The 26,103-nt window shown below is 30.7% G+C and overlaps 5 pseudogenes; 4 read left to right on the top strand and 1 right to left on the bottom strand.

The window, feature by feature from the left end:
- Window positions 1-6,786: 6,786 nt before the first annotated feature.
- Window positions 6,787-8,365, bottom strand: LOC129251256 (NADH-ubiquinone oxidoreductase chain 5-like; annotated as a pseudogene).
- Window positions 8,366-8,726: 361 nt separating this feature from the next.
- Window positions 8,727-12,166, top strand: LOC129251276 (NADH-ubiquinone oxidoreductase chain 6-like; annotated as a pseudogene).
- A 4-nt stretch (window positions 12,167-12,170) lies between these two features.
- LOC129251255 (cytochrome b-like) lies at window positions 12,171-13,228 on the top strand (annotated as a pseudogene).
- A 4,022-nt stretch (window positions 13,229-17,250) lies between these two features.
- LOC129251277 (NADH-ubiquinone oxidoreductase chain 2-like) lies at window positions 17,251-23,890 on the top strand (annotated as a pseudogene).
- A 446-nt stretch (window positions 23,891-24,336) lies between these two features.
- On the top strand, window positions 24,337-25,877 carry LOC129251278 (cytochrome c oxidase subunit 1-like; annotated as a pseudogene).
- Window positions 25,878-26,103: the final 226 nt, after the last annotated feature.

Raw genomic sequence — 26,103 nt, forward strand, 5'->3', positions numbered from 1 at the left:
TTATTTTTCGACATTGATCTAGTCACTATTTTGTATATATTTTGATTTTTTTCATTTACTCCTTTTAAGTCATTGATTGTAATGCGAGACAAAGCGTCCGCAACGTGATTATCTTTTCCTCTAAGATATTCTACTACGAAATCATACTCTTCTAAATCAAGTCTCATTCGTGTTAGTTTTGAACTTGGATTCTTCATTGAGAACAGGTAAGACAGGGGTCTGTGATCGGTTCTAACTAAAAACTTTGTACCATAGATATAAGGTCTGAAATGAGTTATTGCCCAGTGTATGGCAGCTAACTCTTGTTGAATTGTCGACTTGTTGCTTTCTCCTTTTGTGAAACTTTTGGAGGCATATGCTACTGGCAAATGTTTTCCTTCATATTCCTGAGTAAGTACTGCACCACACGCATATTTGCTTGCGTCTGTTGTTAAGCAAAATGGTTTTTTAAAGTCGGGATATTGTAACAATGTAGGACTCGTTAATGCCCTCTTGAGGTACACAAATGCATCATTGCATTCTTTTGTCCATTCGAAAGCAACTCCCTTTTTTGATAACCTTGTTAGGTGTCTTGAATATTCAGCGAAGTTTTTAATAAACCTGCGGTAGTAGTTGCAAAAGGCGACGAACCTTTTTGCACTATCTCCGTCTGTGGGTGTAGGATAATTTTTTATTACCGAGTACTTATTGTCGTCTGGAAGTATCCCCTTGTTTGTACATTTATGCCCGAGGTAGGTTACTTCATGCATAAAAAATGTGATGAAAAAGTAATCGGTTTCATACAGCAACATTTACAACACGAATAGATCGTAACCTACAATGCAACTCTGCTTCATATTTTCTTCTATTTTCCATTTCATCTTATTGAATAACATATTTTAGTCTTTGAATAAACGCCAACATATCTAAACGTGTTTTTTCTTGTTTTACGATTCTCGGCTCTGCCCAACATAGGTTATGGGCCCAGAGCACGGTTCGGGCGAAGGTTGTTAAAAGTTTTACGTGCAAAGACTCCGTGAAAACGTATTTCGGAAATTAATAAGAAAATTTAACGCGTGTGTGTCGCGTTTGAAAGACAGATAACAATATGAATTCGCTATATCAAATTGACAAACTTGATGAAAAGAATTTCGATTCGTGGCGGGTGCAGATGAAAAGTGTCCTCATACATGCTGGACTATGAAGTATAGTGAGTGAAAAATGCTTAAAGCCTGAAGAAAATGTGACCGAATGGGAAGCGCTCGATGAAAAAGCCTTGGCCACAATTACACTAAGTGTAAAAGCGTCGCAGCTCAGCCACATTAAGCAATGCAGAACGTCCACAGAAGCATGGAAGGCTCTAGAAACTTTGCATCAGCCAAGTGGGCCAGTGCACAAGGTGTCGCTGTATAAGAAGCTTTTAAATATGAAGCTTAGTGACAGCGAAAGCATGGCAAAATATTTGAATGATTTCACATCCATTGCCGAAAAGTTATCCGAAGTCGGCATTGAAATCAAAGACGAATTAGTGACAATTATTTTACTTTCAAGTCTGCCAAAGCAGTACGAGCATTTTGTTATTGCTATGGAGACTAGAGACACGCTGCCGACATTAACTAATTTGAAGGTAAAACTTCTAGAAGAGTCTGAACGAAAGAAACAGACAAAACGCGGTTCTGCTGAATCTGAAGGGGAATCGCAGGCTTTTGCTGTGTGGTCAAAGAATGCAGAAAGAGGGGAAAATTCAACGCACAGGAAGAGTAAATATACGCAAAATGTCAAATGCTTTAAGTGCGGGCAGCGCGGTCATTACGCTGCAAACTGCAACACGAAGTCCAATAAGAACGATTATAAGGCAGCGAAAAGAAATGAGCATTCGTTTACGATGTTAGCAGCAGCGGACGCTGAGGTGTTCGACGACTCAACCTGGCTTCTTGACAGCGGAGCGACAGCGCATATGTGCAGTAACCGAAATATGTTTATATCACTCAAAGATCATAAAGAAAAAATTTACTTAGCTGGAAACAATTATCTTTTCTCAGAAGGTGCGGGAGAAGTGCGTGTGAGGTCTCAAGAGAGTGACATTATTCTTTACAATGTTTTGTTTGTGCCAAATATGTGCGGTAACTTTATGTCTGTCGCTAGAGCTGTAGAAAATGGATTTAAAGTGAAGTTCGATGAAAATTGCGCTAAAATAATGAAAGAAAATGATATAATTTTAAAAGCCCTAAAGGTAAACAAACTTTTTGTGATCCGATGCGATAGCAGCAAGTGTTTTTATGCTTCGAATGAAAAGGCAGTATCATGGCATGAACGATATGGACATTTGAATTACGGTAGCCTGCAGGAATTAATGAATAAAAACATGGTTCGCGGAATGGACAAAATGACATTTACTAAAGACATTGCTTGTGAGATATGTGCAAAATGCAAAATGAGTGTGAGGCCTTTTCCGAAGAGCACGGAAAATCGAGCAAAAGACATTTTAGAATTAGTGCACACAGATGTGTGCGGTCCGTTTCGTACAAAGTCCCTGGGGGGCGCGCGTTATTTCTTAGTTTTCATAGACGATAAATCGAAACGAATGTTTGTGTATTTTTTAAAATCTAAAGAAGAAGTTTTAGAGAAATTTAAAATATTTAAAAGTTTAGTAGAACGACAAACTGAAAAAAGAATTAAGACAATCCGAAGCGATAACGGGCGTGAATTCGTCAACAAAGATTTTGATAAATTTTTGAATGAGTGTGGCATAAAACGGCAGTTGACGGTGCCGTACACGCCGCAACAAAACGGGGTTGCCGAGAGGGCGAACCGTACAATAGTGGAAATGGCACGTAGTATGTTGCTTCAGAGTGGACTTGGTGAATTTTTATGGGCAGAGGCAGTTGCTACTGCGGTGTTTTTGCGAAACAGATCGCCTACAAAGGCATTGAACAGTATGACACCTTACGAAGCTTGGTCTGGGCGAAAACCAGTTGTGAATTTTTTGAGAGTGTTCGGCTCAGAAGTTATTGCGTTAAATAAGATCAGCAAAAGTAAATTCAAGCCGAAGGGTAAAAAGTATTTTATGGTAGGTTATTCACTAACGTCGAAAGCGTTCCGATTATACGATCCTGAGCAGCGCATGGTAGTGGAGAAACGTGATGTTACGTTTTTGCCATTCGAAAAGAGTGAAATAGTAGATTTTTACGACCTGCTGTCTGCTAAAAACAATAAAGATACCACCAAGGAGAAACCTTCCGAGTCATTGAGTGAATCGGAAGCTGACGACAGCGATGATGAGTTTGAAGAGCCGAAGGCTTCGAGCAATTCTGGAAGTGATTACCAAGAAAGTTTTTGCGAATATCCGATTCAGGAAGAGTCACCTGCGCATATTGGACGAGGAAGACCGAAGTTTGTACGTAGTGGAAAACCAGGACGCCCACGCAAAGTGTACAATACTGTCAATACGATGCAAAATGCTTGTGAAATTAAAATCCCGCAAACTGTCGCAGAGGCAGAAAGCGGCAAATATTCGAATGAGTGGGAAAAGGCGATGACAGATGAGTACGACGCTCTTGTGCGAAACAAAACGTGGCAGTTAGTGGACTTACCAACTAACGAGAAGGCAATCGGGTCTAAATGGGTTTTTGCGGTCAAGCATGACCAGAATGGCGACGTGGAGCGTTTTAAGGCTCGTTTAGTCGCAAAGGGCTGCAGCCAGAAATTTGGTGTGAATTACACCGAGACATTTTCTCCAGTGGTTCGTTACGCCACTATTCGCATGGTGTTGGCGCTAGCGGCAGAGCTCAAAATGTACACTCATCAGATGGATGTTTGCAGCGCGTATCTCAACAGCGAGCTCACCGACGTGGTGTATATGAAGCAACCTGAAAAGTTTATCGACAAGCGGTTTCCTGAGCGAGTTTTGAAGCTCAATAAGGCGATATATGGGCTGAAACAATCCGGGAGAGAGTGGAACCATAAATTGGACGAAGTTTTGAAGAAAATCGGTTTCGAGGCGTGTACTAATGAGCGGTGCCTGTACAAAATGAGTCATCAAGGTAATTTATGTCTCATAGCTGTATACGTAGATGACTTGATCGTTAGTTGCCAAAACAAAAATGATCTTCTTGCGATCAAAGCACGAATTTCAAGCAGCTTCGAATGTATCGATAAAGGTCCCATCTCGTATTTTTTGGGTATGGAGATCACCAGAGACGGCGATACGGGAAGCATCTCAGTCGGGCAAGCGTGGTATATAAGAGAGATTTTAGAAAAGTATAACATGACCAGTTGTCGAGCAGCGAAGACACCTTTAGACGTGGGGTTTCAAATTGGGTGCACTAGTGAGACGTGTATTAAAGCCGATGTTACAAAGTACCAATCAGCAGTCGGTGCATTAATGTATCTCGCTATTTGCACAAGGCCAGATATATTGCACTCAATCTCGAAACTGGCACAGCGAAATCAAAATCCACACAAAGAGCACGAATCAGGTATCAAACATATTTTACGATACCTGGCAATGACTAAAGACTACAAGTTGGTATACCGTCATACGGGCAAGCCTATCGAAGGGTTTGTGGATGCCGATTGGGGCAGTAATAGTATCGATCGCAAGTCATACACAGGGTATGTATTCTTCTTGGGCGGTAGTTCAATATCGTGGGAGAGCAAACGCCAAAGCAGCGTAGCCCTCAGCAGCACAGAGGCAGAATACGTCGCGTTAGCAACGGCTGCGAAAGAAGCAGTATATCTACGACGTTTATTGGCAGATATTGGCGTAAGTAGCTCCGGTGACCCAGTTAGAGTTTACAGCGACAATTTGAGCGCGCAGCAATTGGCGAAAAACCCGGTTTACCACTCACGAAGTAAACATATAGATATTAAGTACCATTTTGTTAGAGATGCACTGAATAATAATTTAATTGAAATTGAATACATTTGTACAAGTGAGATGATTGCTGATGTACTTACAAAGAATTTGAACAAAATCAAACATGAAAAATTTGTAAAACTTTTAGGTTTTAATGCAAGGTCTATGTAAACGACCTACTCGTGTTGAGGAAGAGTGATGAAAAAGTAATCGGTTTCATCCAGCAACATTTACAACACGAATAGATCGTAACCTACAATGCAACTCTGCTTCATATTTTCTTCTATTTTCCATTTCATCTTATTGAATAACATATTTTAGTCTTTGAATAAACGCCAACATATCTAAACGTGTTTTTTCTTGTTTTCCGATTCTCGGCTCTGCCCAACAAAATGAACATTTTTCAGGGTGTAATTTTAGATTATGTGTTCTACATAAATCGAAAACATTTTTCAAGTTTGAAAGCATGTGTTTTTCAGAGCAACCAAGGACTACTAAGTCATCCATATATAAGAAAGCTTGCTCTGGTTTTAAACCACTGAAATCAATTGTCATCATTCTTTGGAATGAATTAGGTGCTACCTTTAAGCCATATGGTAGTCTAGTAAATCTGTATGAACCGTTGTTGGTTGAAAAAGATGTTAAATTTCTTGAATTTTTATCAAGTTCTATTTGATGAAATCCAGTCATTAGATCGAGACATGAAAAATACTTTGCCCTTCCGAGTTGGTCTAAAATGTCATCTATTCTCGGTAACGGTAATTTATCTGCAATTAATTTTTTGATGATATGTCTGTAGTCGATTACTAATCTCCATCTTTTTTCAACTGAGTTCGGTAGAGACTTTTTTGGTACCAATAGTATTGGACTATTTTATTCTGAAAATGATGGTTCGACTATTTTGTCTTCTATAAGTTTGTTTACTTGTCTCTCAATTTCATCCTTATGTGTGTGGGGTATACGGTAGTTCTTTATGTATACTGGCTGTTTGTCTTTAACCATTAACTTTTGCTTATAAAAATTATTTGTTGTTATTGTTTCTGTTTCTAACCCAAATATGTCACTGTATTCGGAACATAGGTTTGTCAATTGTTTTTTATATGTTTTAGGTAAATTTTTTCTCAATTTGTTGAGAATATCCGTTTTTCTTTGTGCATTACCTGTGTCATGTTTATTATGTCGTAATCAGAAACATTTTCAGTTAAAATGTTGCTTTGCTTTAAAGATACTGTATTATTATTTGTATTTAAAATGCGGATATAGGCGTTGTCAGATTTTACCAAGGTATTGGCTATAAATATTCCAGGGTGTGGTTCTTGATTTGGAATCAGTGCTTCATCCAAGGTATTAGGTAAGTTTATTTTTCGTATAACTTCTGACCTTGCGGGAATAGTTATTTCGTCGTAAATTTTAAATCAAAAAATATTGTACCAATAGAACTGATTTTGCCTTGCCCTATACCGCTTAATGCTGTAATGTGTTTTGTGTTTATTTTTTGAAAGGTGGATTTATTGAATTTTAAGAGTGATATATCTGCACCAGTATCTACAAGTAGTGTAATGTTTGTATTTAAATCTGCTATTTTAAGTTGTACAAAAATGCTAAAGTTAAGGTTAAGCGTGTGTATCTTAGAGGCGTAGATTAGTTTTCCAAGTTGTTTTCGTCCGATTGGGCAACTCGTACATTGTGTGTCATGTTCCGGTTGAAATTTCGTCTGCCTTGTCGGTAACGATTTCTATTTTGATTATTATTTCCTAAATTATCAAAATTTAAACGATTTTGATTTCTGGGGAAGTTGTTTCTTCTTTGGAACCTTCCATTTCTTGCAAATCGTCCATTGAATGGTCGTTGACCAAAATGTAGTATTGTGTTTTGTTGTCCTGTAGCTTCAGTACAGCTACCAATGAATTTGTTATCAGTGTTATACTCTACAATTTGAGCTACTTGAATAAAATAAGAAAAAAAATCTAAAAAGGAAAGTAATTCATAAAACAAATAATAAAAGATAAATTTTTAAATTATTATTATGTAAAAAATAAACTAATTGAGAATATTCTACCAACTTATTATACAAATTCTGTCCTCCTATAAATTCAGATCATCCTTGATCAAAAGATTTATAAACAATTCTTCCTAAAACTAAAGGAAAATTAATTACACCATAAGTAGAAATGTAAGGTATAAATCATATCGAACCAGAAAAATAACTTACTAAATAATTATTTAAAGATTTATTAAAATAAAATAAAGATACATTTGAAATTAAATAACCTAATAATCCCCCACTAATACAAACAAATAAAGTTAATAATTTCAAATAAATTGGTAAACAAATTATATAAGGTGTAGGAAAAATCAATCATCTAAGTATACTACCACCAATAATACTTATAATTAATAACCCTCTCATACCACGCAACATAACCCATCCTTCATCTCTTAGTATATTCAAAGAACCACAATTTAATTCACCAGTCATAGAATAATAAACCAACCGAAAAGAATAACATACAGTTAATCCAGTAGAAAAAAAATAAAGAAAAAAAGAAAATATATTAATATATCTCAAGGACACAATTTCTAAAATCAAATCCTTAGAATAAAATCCAGCTAAAAAAGGTATACCACATAAAGCTAAATTAGCAACATTAAAACAACCAGAAGTTAAAGGTATATAAATTCCTAATCCACCTATCAACCGAATATCTTGCGAATTATTTATATTATGAATAATAGCTCCAGCACATATAAATAATAACGCTTTAAATAAAGCATGACTCAATAAATGAAAAAAAGCCAGTTTATAAAATCCTATTGATAAAATTCTTATTATTAAACCCAACTGACTCAAAGTAGATAAAGCAATAATTTTTTTTAAATCAAATTCAAAATTAGCTCCTAATCCAGCTATAAATATAGTCAACCCAGATAATAAAAGTAAAACTTGACCTATTCAAGAATTACATAATAAAATATTAAACCGAATTAATAAATAAACTCCAGCAGTAACAAGAGTAGAAGAATGAACTAATGCAGAAACAGGAGTAGGAGCTGCTATTGCAGCAGGTAATCAAGATGAAAAAGGAATTTGTGCTGTTTTAGTTATAGCAGCGAATATATTTAATCCACCAATAATTTCTATCTCGATTCTATTTTTTATTGTTTCCAAATAAAAAATATAGTTTCAACTTCCATAATTTAGCATTCAAGCAATAGCTAATAAAAAGGCAACATCACCAATTCGATTAGACAAAGCAGTTAATATACCAGCATTATAAGATTTTACATTTTGAAAATAAATTACTAAACAATAAAAAACTAATCCCAATCCATCTCATCCTAATAAAATTCTAATTAAATTAGGACTAATAATTAATAACATTACAGACAAAACAAATATAAGAACTAATATAATAAAACGATTAATATTTACATCTCCCCCTATATATTCCTTTCTATAATAAATAACTAAAGAAGAAATTAATAAAACAAAAGATATAAATAATAAACTCATTCAATCAAATAAAAAAGTTATAACAATTCTACAAGAATTAAATCTAACTACTTCTCATTCAATAAATACACAAAAATCCTTAATTAACATTAACAATCTAAACAAAAAAAAAATTAGCTCTAAATAAAATTAAAACCAAAAGTCTAATTCTACAAATAGATAAATACTTTCTCACGATTTAAAATGATCAAAAATCATATCATTGACACCACAAATCAATATTTTAAATAAACTATTTAAATAAAGTTAAAGTCAAATTATACAAATATCACTCTTTAAAATTAATAAATTTAAAGGAAATCAATGTAAAAATAATAAATAATATTCCCGAATTTTACCACCTCTAAACGAATAAACTCCAGAAAATAACTTACCATGCTGACTATAAGCGTATAAATATAAAGTATAAGCAGCTCTAATAAAAGATAATAAAGATAAAGAAATTATTGTTAATCAAGATCAACTAACAATTCTATTTAATAAACAAATTTCACCTAATAAATTTAAAGAAGGAGGTGCAGCTATATTACAAGCTCTTAACAAAAATCATCATAATGTTATAGAAGGTATAAAATTTAATAAACCCTTATTAATTAATAAACTTCGACTACCTAACCGTTCATATGTAATATTAACTAGACAAAAAAGTCCTGAAGAACAAAGTCCATGGGCAATTATTAATGTATAAGGACCACAAAATCCTAAATATCTTAAAGTTATAAGACCTCCTAAAACAATTCCTATTTGAGCAACAGAAGAATAAGCAATTAAAGCCTTTAAATCAGTTTGACGTAAACAAACTAAACTAATTAAAACACCCCCAATTAATCTAATTCTAATTCAAATATAATTATATTTAATACCACTTACCTGTAAAAAAGAAAAAACTCGTAATAATCCATATCCACCTAATTTTAACATAACTCTAGCTAAAATTATTGAACCAGAAACAGGTGCTTCTACATGAGCTTTTGGTAATCATAAATGAACCAAAAATATAAGTATTTTAACTAAAAAAGCTAAAATTAAAGATAAATATAATAAATCATAACAATTAACATAATTTATCAAAAGATAATAATTCAATGTTATCAAAGTATTATATAAATAAAAAATTCCTACCAATATAGGTAAAGAAACTAATAAAGTATAAAATAAAAGATAAATACCAGCTTGTAAACGTTCAGGTTGATATCCTCAACCCAAAATTAAAAATAAAGTAGGAATCAGTCTTCTTTCAAAAAATAAATAAAACATAAATAAATTTATTCTACCAAAGGTTAAAACTAAACATAATAATAAAATTAACACATTAATTAAAAAAAAGTTTTCATAATTACTATATTTATTAATAGATTCACTAGAAGTAATTATAAGTGTACAAATTCAAAAACTTAATAAAATTAATCCATATGAAATAATATCAAATCCCAAAAAATAAGAAATATTTACAAAATAATTTGTACAATAATTCATTAAAATAAAAATAAAACTTACCAAAAATAGTAAATTTTGAACCGTTCAAAATGAATTTATAATAAAACAAAAAGGTATAATAAAAAAGAAAGTGTGTGGTAGTTCACGGAACCCGCACGATTGAAGTGAAACTTCTTTTATCAACAAATCAATAATTTAACTATTATTTCAATATAATGCATGCAGAAGTCATGGAAAGCATGGAATGGAATTTTATTAAACAGAATTATTTATTTATTTTAATATAAAAAGAAATGAATTTATTGTACTCAATTACATTTGGTTCTCGGCATTGTCATTATCATTATTGGATTCGTTTTCCAAAAATGAAACAAGGGCTTTATGGTAACTGAAATACGTAAAAAATGATCTACATTCTAATCTATCAAGGTATCGATGAAATACTGCATCAATGGTAGTTCCGCATCTTGTTGTTGGTACTACAAATTATCACTTATCGTACAACCGGAGGATTCACTGTCACGGTGTTCAACAGTAGCTCTTAATTTTTTACGCTCCAAATACTCACGTTGCCGTTCAGCACCTGTTTTCGGTTTCCGTTTTTGTTAATTTGATGCCATATTTAACAGAAATCAATCAACAAAACAAAATATGTTTGTAAGATTTGCTCAAAACTACACACACACTCTATGACGCGTCTCGCGTTACTAATAATATTGTGTTTGGGATAACTGTCAACTGTTTCCACCGAAATGCGTTCGCAAAGTGTATGGTCTTTGGTATGGTAAACAGATTTATGATACATTATTTTGCGACGACAGCACAGCGCGATAGCCCAGCGGCTAGCAATGTGGGCTTCCGATCCGAAATCCTTGGTTCGAATCACAAGAAAATTTTTTTTTTTTTTTTTTTTATACATTTATTTCATTTTGTTTTATGATATGTTTATGAGCAGATTTTTTTCATGGCAGAAATACACTCGGAGGTTTGCCATTGCCTGCCGAGGGGCGACCGCTATTAGAAAAATGTTTTCATTAATTTTGCTTTCACCGAGATTCGAACCAACGACCTCTCTGTGAATTCCGAATGGTGATCACGCACCAACCCACTCGGCTACGGCGGCCGTCAATCAAATGTCATATTTACAAATTACATTCGATAAGAATGCAATAATAAACGACCGCATTACATTCACGACGACACGCCACGCCAGTCTTTTAACAGATGGCGCTGGCATAGCGGAGTTTTACGTAGTTTAGCGTAGTTTTACTCCTCACAGCGTTTCATCCACGCCACGCTTTTAACAGATGGCGCTGGCGTAGCGTCACATATCGATGAAACGCTATGGTTTTACTCCTCACAGCGTTTCATCCTTCGAGACAAAAGAAGTTTCACTTCAAAAATTATTATAAAAATTAACTTTAACATTGTTATACATTAAATGATTGAAAATAATCATTTCCATGAGTTCGAATTATAGATACTAAAATTGAAAGACCCAAAGCCCCTTCACAAACACTAAAAGTTAAAAATATTATACTAAAATATCTTCTAAAATCTATTAAATTTAAATAAATAAATAATAAAAAAAATAAACTTAAAACAATATATTCTAATCTTAAAAGCATAGACAATAAATATTTACGATTAAAAACGAAAACAAATACTCCTATTAAAATTAAAAAACAAGGTAATCCCCAATATAATAATTTTAACATTAGTTTTAATAGTTTAACAAAAACATTGGTCTTGTAAATCAAAAATAAGAATTAATCTTTTAAAACTTCAAGAGAAAAGAAATAACTTTATCATTAATCCCCAAAATTAATATTTTAAATAAACTACCTCCTGATATTATACAATTAACTTTATACTCAACAACATTGATTTCTAGTCTTATTTTTATTCAAATAAATCATCAATTAGCAATAGGATTAATGTTATTAATTCAAACATTACAAATTTGTCTTCTAACTGGATTCATAGCTAAAAGATTCTGATTCTCGTATGTATTATTTTTAATTTTTCTAGGAGGAGTATTAGTATTATTCATCTACGTTACATCCCTAGCATCAAATGAAATATTCTCGCTTTCAATGAAAACAGCCTTTTCATTTATATTAATTTTCATTTTATTAATAGGTACAAGATGATTTATAGATAAATCATACATTTCATCCTTCATTCAAAATAACGAAATACAAACTATAATTAATTTAAATATATTTACAGAAGAAAATTCTCTAAATCTTCATAAATTATATAATTATCCAACAAATGTAATTACTATTTTATTAATAAATTACTTATTAATTACATTAATTGCAATAGTAAAAATTACTAAATTATTCTACGGACCCCTTCGATTAATAAATTAAACTAATGAACAAACCTTTACGAACCCAACACCCATTATTCAAAATTGCAAATAATGCTCTAGTAGATCTTCCAGCTCCAATTAATATTTCAGCCTGATGAAACTTCGGGTCACTATTAGGATTATGTTTAATTATTCAAATTCTAACAGGACTTTTCTTAGCTATACATTATACAGCAGATATTAATTTAGCTTTTAATAGTGTTAATCATATTTGTCGAGATGTAAATTATGGTTGATTATTACGAACTTTACATGCTAATGGTGCATCATTTTTCTTCATTTGTATTTATCTACATATTGGTCGAGGAATTTATTACGGCTCATATTTATTTACACCTACATGACTAGTAGGAGTTCTAATTCTATTTTTAGTTATAGCAACAGCATTCATAGGTTACGTTTTACCATGAGGACAAATATCATTCTACAAAATATTATTACAAATCTATTATCTGCAATTCCTTACTTAGGAATTGATTTAGTTCAATGAGTTTGAGGAGGATTTGCAGTAGATAATGCCACTCTTACACGATTCTTTACATTTCATTTTATTTTACCATTTATTGCATTAGCAATAACATTAATTCATTTATTATTTTTACATCAAACAGGATCTAATAATCCAATTGGATTAAATTCTAATATTGATAAAATTCCATTCCACCCATATTTTACATACAAGGACATTGTAGGATTTATTATTATAATTATAGCACTTCTATTATTAACTTTAATTAACCCTTACCTATTAGGAGATCCTGATAATTTCATCCCTGTTAATCCTCTAGTAACACCAGTACACATTCAACCTGAATGATATTTTCTATTTGCATATGCAATTTTGCGTTCTATTCCTAATAAATTAGGAGGAGTTATTGCATTAGTTTTATCAATTGCAATCCTAGCAATTTTACCATTCTATCATTTAAGAAACTTCCGAGGAATCCAATTTTATCCTGTAAATAAAATTCTATTTTGAATTATAGTAGTTACTGTAATTCTATTAACATGAATCGGAGCACGACCTGTAGAAGATCCTTATGTACTAGTTGGACAAATTTTAACAGTAGTTTACTTCTTATATTACATTATTAATCCACTATGTTGAATTCTAAATACAACTCTGCAAACCAATCCTACTCTCTTGTACTTCACTTACATGGAACTTTATACTTGTACGATTATACGTTAGATAGTAGGCTATGCCAAAATTAACTTTGTACTTATTATACGTTAGATAGTAGGCGATGACAAAAAATGTAAAAACGGCAGTTAGAATAAAAACGTGAATTACATCGACACGACTTTTTCTTTCTCTGCGCGGAAATACTGCTTCAAATGGTTATGGGCCAAGGTATCGATTTGGGTTTCTAAGTTCACGGTCAATATACATAAATTGAAGTTGTAATAATTTGGTTGATTTGCTTATCCGGTTTTAAAAGCAATAGTCGCGGTAAAATGGCTAACGCTTTAGCCAACATCGAAAAATTAAGTGGGGAAAATTATACCACTTGGTGTATTCAGTTAAAGAGTTTACTGATTACTCTAGATTTGTGGAGTGCAGTCGTTGATAAGTGTCCGGAGGAGGAGCCTGGAAAGACCATCTGGATAGTATGCGACAGGAAGGCTCTCGCTACTATAAAGTTGAGCGTCAAGCCAAGTGAGCTGATACATATTAAAAACTGTACCACAGCAAAAAGTGCATGGGACACGTTGAACGCGCTCTACAAGGCAGATACAGCGTGTAGGAAAGTGAACCTATTTAAAAAACTTATCCGATTTCAATTCAGAAGCAACGAGAAGTTTTCAGCTCAATTGAAGGAGTTCTGCTGTATTGTAGATGACTTAAAAGAAGTTGGCACATCCATGGAGGACGACTTTTTATCAATTTTGTTGCTTTGCTCATTACCAGACGAAATGGACAATTTTGTGGTGGCAATCGAGAGCAGGGACGCATTGCTGAAATTGGATAATCTCGTCGCGAAGATTCTGGAAGAGGAGCAAAGGCACGGCGACAAATGCAGTAGCGCAGAAACGGCTTTTTCGGCAAACGAATCGAAAAGGCGCGTTGGAATTTTTCGAAATAAAAGCAGCGTCAGCAGAGGCGTAAGGAGTGAGATTGGTGTCGGTAGCGGCAGAGGCGCTGGCAGCGGTAACAGCAGCAGAACAAGACAAAAGGAAAATGGTAGAGCGAACGAAAGCATAACTTTCAGTAGGTACGATAACAACATAAAGTGCTTTAAGTGTGGACATATACGTTCATAGTGTGAACATATAGGGCATATACGTTCTCAGTGCAGTTTTCAATCCAATAATTCACTCGTAGATGATAAAGCTTGGTCGTTAGTAGAGAAAGAGGAGAATTTAAGAGAGACTTGGATAATCGACAGTGGCGCAACGTCTCACATGTGCAAAGATGCTAAATTGTTTAGTTCTCTTGTTTGTGTGAAACATAGAATAGTTTTAGCTTCAGGTGCTTGCGTTTATGCACGCGGAAAGGGCACGGTTAATCTGAAAACAAAGTACACAACTGTTAATTTGAGAGACGTTTGGTATGTACCTGATCTACATTCCAATTTTTTTTCAATCGCTAAAGCTGCAGAGAGTGGAAATGTCATCACATTTACAGAAAATAATGTCATAATGCAAAACAAAAACAAAAAAACAATTCTTATTGGTGCATTGGAAAATGGCATATATGTTGCTAACGTTTTAGTGAACAAAAGTGCGGACTGTGTAAATGGGGTTAGTGATTGGCATAGGCGGTTTGGCCACATAAATACAAATGATTTAAATAAACTTTCAAGAATGAATATGGTAAATGGTTTGAACTTTAAAATTTCAAAAAACATTGAATGCTTTACGTGCGCGGTATGCAAAATCCATAGTAAGCCTTATGTGAAATATAGCGGCATTTATACAAAAAGTGTATTAGAACTTGTACATACGGACTTGTGCGGGCCTATGGGTGTGAATTCGGTTGGTAGTGCATCGTATTTTATATCATTTATAGATGATTACTCGCGATATAATGCAGTGTATTTTTTAAAAAGAAAATCCGAAGCTTTTGATATGTTTAAACTTTTTGTTGCGACCGCGGAGAAGCAGACTGGTCGCAAAATAAAAACGATTCGTAGTGACAATGGGAGAGAATTCGTCAACTCTCAGTTTGAAAATTGGTTACGTGATAAAGGTATTCGGCATCAAACCACTGTGCCGTACAGCCCTCAGCAAAACGGTGTGGCTGAAAGAGCCAACAGAACTTTGGTGGAAATGATGCGATGCTTATTAAGCTCTTCTAAAATGCCACCTTCATTGTGGGCTGAAGCGGTAAGCACGGCGGTATATATTAGAAACAGGTGTCCTACGAAAGTTTTAGGTGCAGTTACACCTTACGAGAAATGGCATGGGCGGAAACCATCGGTTGCACATTTCCGTACGTTTGGTTGTGATGCAGTGGTTCTGCAAAAGGGGCCAAGACCACGCGGTAGTAAGTTTTTGCCGAAAGGGGTTAAGCTAAAGTTTGTTGGCTATCACCCAACTACGAAAGGTTATAGATTAATTAACTTACAAACGAATCAAATCACAATTGCACGTGATGTCATATTTTTCGAAAATTCATTTGAATTAAATTTAAGGGACAGTGATGTCAACGAAGAGACATTTTTTATTGAACTTCAAGCAAAACCGAGTAGCGCTGAAGAAGCGTTAGTAAGCGAAGACAGACGTGACGAGCGTGAAGACGAAGGCAGCGAGCATGAAGAACATGAAAGAGCTGAGACTGAGTCTGATTACGAGGAGGCTGTTGCTGTAAACAATAACAAGAGGAAGCGAGGAAGGCCAAAAATGGTGCGTACAGGAGGTGTAGGAAGGCCTAGAAAAGTCTATTGTACAGAGGCTGGTCCGGAGATGCTGAACTCTGTTATTGAAAATCCGAACACGGTCAGTGAGGCGCTAAACTCTAAAGATGCTGATAGGTGGAAAGAGGCAATGAGAGTAGAGTATGAATCGTTGGTGCGGAACGCAACATGGGACTTGGTGAATCGACCACCTCATAAAAATGTTATCGGCTGTAAATGGGTTTTCGCAATAAAACGTAATCCGGATGGCTCAATTGAGAAGTTTAAGGCGAGGCTAGTTGCGATGGGTTGCGCACAAAAATACAATGTGGATTACTGCGAAACATTTGCTCCGGTGGTACGTCATTCAACAATTCGTCTAATTTTGGCATTGGCCGCGAAACACAAGTTGCTGGTTAACCACATAGACATTGTTGCTGCATACTTGAACGGCGATTTGGAGGAGACGGTTTATATGTGTCAGCCACCCTTGTTTGGAGATTCGAAAAATGTTAATAAGGTATGCAGACTTAAAAAGGCTTTATATGGCCTGAAGCAAGCCGGTCGAGAATGGAACCGGAAAGTTACGCAAATATTGGGGAAGATGGGATTCGTAAAGTGCAAGTCGGACCCATCGGTTTATATTCGTCGTGGTAATGCGAATGTTAGCATTATTGCTCTCTACGTAGACGATATGATCTTGGCATGCTCAAACAAGCATGAGATGCGGAGTATAATAGAAGCGTTGAATCAATACATTGAAGCGGTCGATCGCGGGCAGATATCATTTTATTTGGGGATGGAAGTTGAAAGGGATGGTGATCGAGGTGACATCACTATACATCAGAAGCGATATGTCGAGCAACTTCTTCAACAATGGGGCATGGAAGATTGTAAACCAGCGGCAACTCCATGGGCTCCAGGCACGGTGCTTCATAAATGTGACAAGCAGTGCAGTGACTTGAAGGCGAAGGACTACCAAAGTCTTATTGGCGGGCTTATGTATCTGGCTGTCATATCTCGTCCGGATATCGCGCATGTGGTGTCAAGGTTATCTCAATATAACTCACATCCGCATACAGAGCACATGTAGGCGGCAAAATACGTTCTTCGATATTTGAAGAAAACCCCTTATGGTAAATTAACTTTTTCTGCTAATTTTGAGAATTTTGTGTGTTTCACAGACGCTGACTGGGGTAGCGACAGCTTGGACAGGAAGTCCTATACAGGTTATTTTGTTACAATGGCTGGTGGAGCAATTGCTTGGGACGCGCGAAAACAGTCTGTGGTTGCGTTAAGTTCGATGGAAGCTGAGTACATAGCATTATGCCAAGGTACTAAAGAAATAGTTTTTCTTCGTGGTCTGTTGAATGAGTTGGGTTACCTGGAATATACAAGAGGCCCTACTTTGATTTTGTGTGACAACCAGAGTGCGCAATTTATGGTGAAAAATCCCATGGTGCAGAAACGAAGCAAACACATCGACATTCGATACCATTATATACGGGAGAAACACGAATGCGGACAAATTGAGGTCGAGTATGTTCCGACAAATGAGAATGCAGCCGACATACTTACCAAAGTATTGGGGAAGCAGAAGCATATTGAGAATTGTAACTTAATGAATATTGAAATGTAAACTTGAATTTTTAAATGTACAGGCTTGGTTTGAAGGGGCGTTTGTTGAATTCTAAATACAACTCTGCAAACCAATCCTACTCTCTTGTACTTCACTTACATGGAACTTTATACTTGTACGATTATACGTTAGATAGTAGGCTATGCCAAAATTAACTTTGTACTTATTATACGTTAGATAGTAGGCGATGACAAAAAATGTAAAAACGGCAGTTAGAATAAAAACGTGAATTACATCGACACGACTTTTTCTTTCTCTGCGCGGAAATACTGCTTCACACTAATTAATAAATGATGAGATAATTTAATTAATTAGTTAATGAGCTTGAACAAGCATATGTTTTGAAAACATAATATAGGAACAAAAATTTCCTATTAACTTTACTAAAATCAATTAACAATATATAATATATTAAAAATAATTTAACTCCAATAAAAAATAATAAATAATTTAAAGAAAAAGGTAAAAAACACTTTCAAGCTAAATATATTAATTTATCATAACGAAACCGAGGTAAAGTTCCACGAACTCAAATAAAAACAAATGAAATAAAAACCAATTTCAAATAAAATACTAAGTTAAACAAATCGCAACCAAAAAAAAATCGCACAAAATAATATACTTATAAATAAAATTCTAGCATATTCAGCTATAAAAATCAAAGCAAATCCACCACTTCTATATTCAATATTAAATCCTGAAACTAATTCAGATTCACCTTCAGCAAAATCAAAAGGTGTTCGATTAGTTTCAGCTAAACAAATACAAAATCAAACAAGTCTATCTGGAAATATAATAACGACAAATCAAATATAACTTTGATAATAAAAAAAATCAAAAATATTATAACTTCCAATTAAAAAACAAAAGATGATAAAACTAAAGCCATTCTAACTTCATAAGAAATAGTTTGAGCAACAGCTCGCAATCCCCCTAATAAAGCATAATTAGAATTAGATGATCATCAAGCTACTATAACAGTATAAACCCCTAATCTAGTACAACACAAAAAAAATAAAATACCTAAATTAAAAGAAAACAATTTTACAAATAAAGGAATACATAATCAAACAATTAAAGAAATAAATAAAGAAAAAATAGGAGAAAAATAATAAGAAATATAATTTGATAAAAGAGGATAAGTTTGTTCCTTAGTAAATAACTTAATTGCATCACAAAAAGGTTGAGGAATTCCTATTAAACCAACCTTATTAGGACCCTTACGAATCTGAATATACCCTAATACTTTACGTTCCAAAAGAGTTAAAAAAGCTACTCTTACTAAAACACAAATTACCAAAATTAATCTACCAACAAAAGATAAAATTATTTCCATAAAAATCAAGTACTATTTGTAATATAAACTACATAAATAAATTCTAAATTTATTGCACTAATCTGCCAAAATAGTTTATTTATATTAATAATATTCTATTATTCAAAATATAATTATTTTAATATTTGGTCCTTTCGTACTAAAATATTACAATTTATTAAAGATAGAAACCAACCTGGCTTACACCGGTCTGAACTCAAATCATGTAAGGATTTAAAAGTCGAACAGACTTAATTTTTGAACGGCTACACCCAAAATTATACCTTAATCCAACATCGAGGTCGCAAACTTTTTTGTCGATATGAACTCTCAAAAAAAATTACGCTGTTATCCCTAAAGTAACTTAATCTTATAATCACTATTAATGGATCAATAATTCATAAATTAATGATTTTAAAAAATTAAAAGTTCATTAAATTTTAATATCACCCTAACAAAATAATTAATATTAAAAAAATAAAATAAATCAAAAAAATTTAGTTAATATTAAATATAAAGATTTATAGGGTCTTCTCGTCTTTTAATAAAATTTTAGCTTTTTAACTAAAATATAAAATTCTATTATAAATTTATATGAAACAGCTTATACTTCGTCCAACCGTTCATACCAGCCTTCAATTAAAAGACTAATGATTATGCTACCTTTGCACAGTCAGAATACTGCGGCCATTTAAAATTATTCAGTGGGCAGGTCAGACTTTAAATATAATTCAAAAAGACATGTTTTTGTTAAACAGGCGAGTATAAATAAAATTTGCCGAGTTCTTTATATAAACTTTTCAATATAAAATATTTTAACAATACTTAAATATACTAATTTGATCATTATTACTTTTTATTTAAAATTAATAAAAAAATTTTATAAATTCAATGAAAACAAAATTAAATAATATAAATTATAAAATAATTTATAACAAACTTATAAATGATTACTAATTCTATGTATACATTTTAAATAAATTATTCAATAATTTTTAATATTTTAATTATTTTAAAGCTTATCCCTTAAAATATTCAAATTAATAAATTTTTAAATTAAAAAAATAAATTAAAAATTAAAAATTTGTAAATTAAATTTATTTCTAAAAAAACTAGATACCTTTATAAACGAATAACATTTCATTTCTAATAATTTATTTAAAATAATTTTTACAAATTAACTTTAATAAATTATTAACTCTTATAAAATCGAGATTAATAAATAATTATTAATTATTAGATCAACCCTGATACACAAGGTACAATAAACTAAATTTTCTTTTTAATTAAAAATTTTTCAATTTATTTCAATATTCTTTCACAATACATAATAAACTATTATTAAAATTATTTTTTCACTAAAACTTACTAAAACATTATTTTTTATAATTATTTTTAATAAATTATATCAATAATAAAAAAAATTAATAAATAAATATTAAAACTCAATTTATATTGATTTGCACAAAAATCTTTTCAATGTAAATGAAATACTTTACTTAATAAGCTTTAAATTGTCATTCTAGAGGCACCTTCCGGTACATCTACTATGTTACGACTTATCTTATCTTAATGGTAAGAGCGACGGGCGATATGTACATATTTTAAAGCTTAAATCAAATTCTTAATCTTTAAAATTTTACTATCAAATCCACTTTCAAAAAAAAATTTCAAATTTAAATCCATTTAAATAAATTTATTGTAACCCATCTCTACTTAAATATAAGCTACACCTTGATCTGATATAAATTTTAATAAAAATTATTGAAAATTATTACTCTAATAAGATATTCTAATAACGACGGTATATACACTGAAAAACAAATTTAAGTGAGGTACATCGTGGATTATCAATTACAGGACAGGTTCCTCTGAATAGACTAAAATACCGCCAAATTTTTTAAGTTTCAAGAACATAACTCTTACTACCTTAGTATTTATTAATTACATTTTAAATAATAGGGTATCTAATCCTAGTTTATTTATAAAATTTACAAGCTTCAATTAAAATTTAATAAAAATAAATAATTTTAAAATTTCACCTGATAAAATTATACATATTTTATTTATATAAAATTTAACTTTTACCAAAAATATTTTATTTGTATTATTTGTATAACCGCGGCTGCTGGCACAAATTTAGCCAATACTATATAAAATTACTAATTCCAAATTTCTTTGATTTATAAAATTAATTACTGAGAATAAAAAAAAAAATTAATTATTATTAAAATAAATAAAATTTCACACAAAAATTTACATATAAAATAAATCAATAACAAAAACATAAGCCAAAATAAAACTTTAGTAGTTAAATAAATCAAAAAATATTTTAAAAAATTTAGTTTAATCTATTTATTTAGTAACACAAATTAGTTATTTATTTTAAATAAATATTAAATAAATTTAATTCTAATATTTATTTAGTAAATTCTTAATTATTAACAAAATAAAGTAAAAAAAAAAATAAAATTAGTTTTTTTATAAAATAAAACTTGATTAGTATTTCCTCCTTAAAAGTAAAAAGACCCCTAATCAAATTTACCGTTTCTCATTAAAAAAAATTCAATGAAAACAGTCTATTTCATTTAAATGTTTTCATTGAATTTAACTGCCTATATAAGATCAACACAATAAATACAAATTATTAATTAATTAACTTAATAATAACTAAAATTAATTAAAAAATTTAGTTTAATCTATTTATTTAGTAAATTCTTAATAACAATTATTTGTATATAAAATATTTATAATTAAATTTAAAATTTAATAAAACATTTTAGTATTTCCTCCTTAAAAGTAAAAAGACCCCTAATCAAATTTACCATTTTCCATTAAAAAAAATTCAATGAAAACAGCCTATTTCATTTCAAATATTTTCATTAAATTTAATAAATTAATAAAACTTAAATAATATAAATAAATTAATAGAACTAATAAGTATAAAATAATTATATTTATATTAATTTAAATTATTTAGCATAAAAAATTTAGTTTAAATAACAAAATAAAATTAAATTAATAATTAAGAATTTACTAAATAAATAGATTAAACTAAATTTTTTTTTTTAATTTTCGTATTTATTAAATTTTAATATTTATTGATAAATAATCCTCTTATTTTTAATTTAAAAATTTTTTTTTTCTAAATAATATATTTTATAATAATAAAACGTATACTAAGTTAGATCAATAAATATCTATATGCATATAAATATTTAATTAATTAATAGATGCCTATTAATTTTGTTAAAAACCCCTTTAAATTAGAAGATGCAGAATTGTATATTACATTTATAGGCACATACTTTGATCTAACGTTAGACATTTGTATAAATTAATAATAAAAATTAAATTTTTTATATTCATCTATATATTTATCTATGAGTTGTACTTTTACCTCTCGGAGATGTCTATATTGGAATTTTTAATTATCTAGATAAATAAAATACTATAATAATTAATTTACTTTATTTAATTATTATAATTAAATAAATAAGTTTAATTAAATTTATCCCCTTTCTAATAAATCAACTATTAAAAAAAAAAAAAAATTCAATGAAAACAGCCTATTTCATTTCAAATAAGTTATTTTCCTTTAATGAATTGCCTGACAAAAAGAGTTACCTTGATAGGGTAAATTATGTAATAAATTTACATTCATTATATTTAATAGAATTAAACTATTTCTAAAAGTATCAAAAACTTGTGTGCATCATACACCAAAATATAAAATAATTATTAATGAAAACTAATAATAAAATAAATCACAAATAGTTTAATCTATTTGTTTAGTAAAAAGATAAGCTAATTAAGCTACTGGGTTCATACCCCATTTATAAAGGTTTTAATCCTTTTCTTTTTAATTTTCAATAATTCTGCCAAAATCATATTTTTTTTATTTTAATAGTAGGAACATTAATTACAGTATCATCTAATTCTTGATTAAGAGCTTGAATAGGTCTAGAAATTAATTTATTATCTTTTATCCCCCTAATAAGAGATAACAACTTAATATCAACAGAAGCCTCTCTTAAGTATTTTTTAACTCAAGCAATAGCATCTGCTGTTTTATTATTTGCTATTATTATAATATACCTTAATAATTTCCCTATATTACAGTCAAATTCAATATATAATGATATAATTATTTATTCTTCTCTTTTATTAAAAAGTGGAGCAGCCCCTTTCCATTTTTGATTCCCTAACGTTATAGAGGGATTATCATGAATAAACGCTTTAGTATTAATAACATGACAAAAAATTGCCCCAATTATATTAATTTCGTATATTACAATTCAACAAAATATTTTTATTTTTTCAATTATTATTCTATCAACAGTTATTGGATCAATAGGAGGATTAAATCAAACATCTCTACGAAAGTTAATAGCATTTTCATCAATTAATCATCTAGGATGAATATTAACTGCAATACAAGTTAGTGAATCAATATGAATAACCTATTTTTGTTTTTATACATTTTTATCCTTTAGTTTAACATTTATCTTTAATAATTTTAAAATGTATCATATTAATCAATTATTTAATTCATTTTTTAACTCAAAAATTTTAAAATTTATGTTATTCCTAAATTTATTATCCCTAGGTGGACTTCCACCATTTATTGGATTTCTACCAAAGTGATTAGTTATTCAATTATTAATTTTAAATAATCAATATACTCTTATAACAATTATAACCGTAATAACTTTAATCACATTATTTTTTTATTTACGTTTGTGTTTCGCTGCTTTTATACTAAACTATAGTGAAAATAATTGAACAAACTATATACAAGTTAACAAAATTTCATTTAAATGCATAATAATTTTATCTTTTATTTCCACATTTAGATTAATTTTAGTATCTATTATCTATGTAACTTTACAGTATCCTAAGCTAAATCAAAAATTTAGTATTTTATAAAAACATTTTTAACTTATTATAAAATAAAGGCTTTAAGTTAAATAAACTAATAACCTTCAAAGCTATAAATATAAGTTAAATCTTTTAAGCCTTAGTAATACTATATTTATACTCCTTTAGAATTGCAGTCTAATGTCATTATTGACTATAAAGCTCTAAATTTTAAATTCAGTTTAATCTATTTATTTAGTAAATTCTTAATTATTAATTTATAACAATAAATTCTTTTTGATAAAAAAGTTATTCTTATAAATAAATTCTTCTTGATCTATAAAATTTACTTATAAATGAATTTTGTAATTTATAAGAATTTATTCTTATAACTAAATTTTTGATTAAAAAGAATTTATTCTTATAAATAGATTTACAATCTATCGCCTAATCTTCAGCCATTTAATCATTTAATACTTATTTAATAATAAAAAATATTTTAATTGTCTTAATCGCGACAATGATTATTCTCAACAAATCATAAAGATATTGGAACATTATATTTTATATTATTTTTGGAGCATGAGCTGGTATAGTAGGAACATCTCTTAAAATTCTAATTCGAACTGAATTAGGACATCCAGGAGCCTTAATTGGAGATGATCAAATTTACAATGTAATTGTAACAGCTCACGCATTTGTAATAATTTTTTTTATAGCAATACCTATTATAATTGGAGGATTTGGAAATTGATTAGTACCTTTAATATTAGGAGCACCTGATATAGCATTTCCACGAATAAATAATATAAGATTTTGATTATTACCTCCTTCTCTTACACTATTACTAGTAAGTAGTATAGTAGAAAAGGGAGCTGGTACAGGATGAACTGTTTATCCTCCATTATCATCTCTAATCGCTCATGGAGGAGCTTCAGTAGATTTAGCTATTTTTTCATTACATTTAGCTGGAATTTCATCAATCCTAGGAGCAGTAAATTTTATTACAACAGTAATTAATATACGATCTACTGGTATAACATTTGATCGAATACCTTTATTTGTATGAGCTGTAGTATTAACAGCACTATTATTACTTTTATCTTTACCAGTACTAGCTGGTGCAATTACTATATTATTAACTCACCGAAATTTAAATACATCTTTTTTTGACCCTGCCGGAGGAGGAGATCCAATTTTATATCAACATTTATTTTGATTTTTTGGTCACCCAGAAGTTTATATTCTAATTTTACCTGGATTTGGAATAATTTCTCATATTATTAGTCAAGAATCAGGTAAAAAGGAAACATTTGGTTCTTTAGGGATGATTTATGCAATAATAGCAATTGGACTATTAGGATTTATTGTGTGAGTTCATCACATGTTTACTGTTGGAATAGACGTAGACACACGAGCATATTTTACATCAGCTACTATAATTATTGCGGTACCAACAGGAATTAAAATTTTCAGTTGATTAGCTACACTACATGGAACTCAATTAAATTACTCACCAGCAATATTATGAGCTCTGGGATTTGTTTTCTTATTTACAGTAGGAGGATTAACTGGAGTAATACTTGCTAATTCATCTGTAGATATTATTTTACATGATACTTATTATGTAGTAGCACACTTCCATTATGTATTACCTATAGGAGCAGTATTCGCAATTATAGCTGGATTTATTCACTGATACCCTTTACTTACTGGATTAAATATAAATCCTAGATGATTAAAAAGTCAATTTATTATTATATTTATTGGAGTAAATTTAACATTCTTTCCCCAACATTTCTTAGGACTAGCAGGTATACCTCGACGATATTCAGATTATCCAGATGCATATGCAACATGAAATATTATCTCAACTATTGGGTCTTCTATTTCATTATTAGGAATTTTATTTTTCTTATTTATTATTTGAGAAAGTATAATTTCCCAACGACAAGTTATTTACCTTATACAACTAAGTTCATCAATTGAGTGACTTCAAAATACCCCTCCCGCTGAACACAGTTATTCTGAATTACCACTTTTAACTAATTTCTAATATGGCAGATTAGTGCAATGGATTTAAGCTCCATATATAAAGTATTTCACTTTTATTAGAATCATAAATATAAAATACTAATCTATTTATTTAGTAAATTCTTAATTATTAATCTTATATATAAAATTCTCGTGTCACGGTGTTCGAACTTGAACTCCTCCGAAACGGCTCGACCGATTTTTGTGATCCTTAGCGTGATTGTCGGCCAGGGTGGAGAATCGGCCAA

The sequence above is a fragment of the Anastrepha obliqua genome, unplaced genomic scaffold, assembly GCF_027943255.1.
Source record: "Anastrepha obliqua isolate idAnaObli1 unplaced genomic scaffold, idAnaObli1_1.0 ptg000012l, whole genome shotgun sequence".
Classification (NCBI taxonomy): domain Eukaryota; kingdom Metazoa; phylum Arthropoda; class Insecta; order Diptera; family Tephritidae; genus Anastrepha; species Anastrepha obliqua.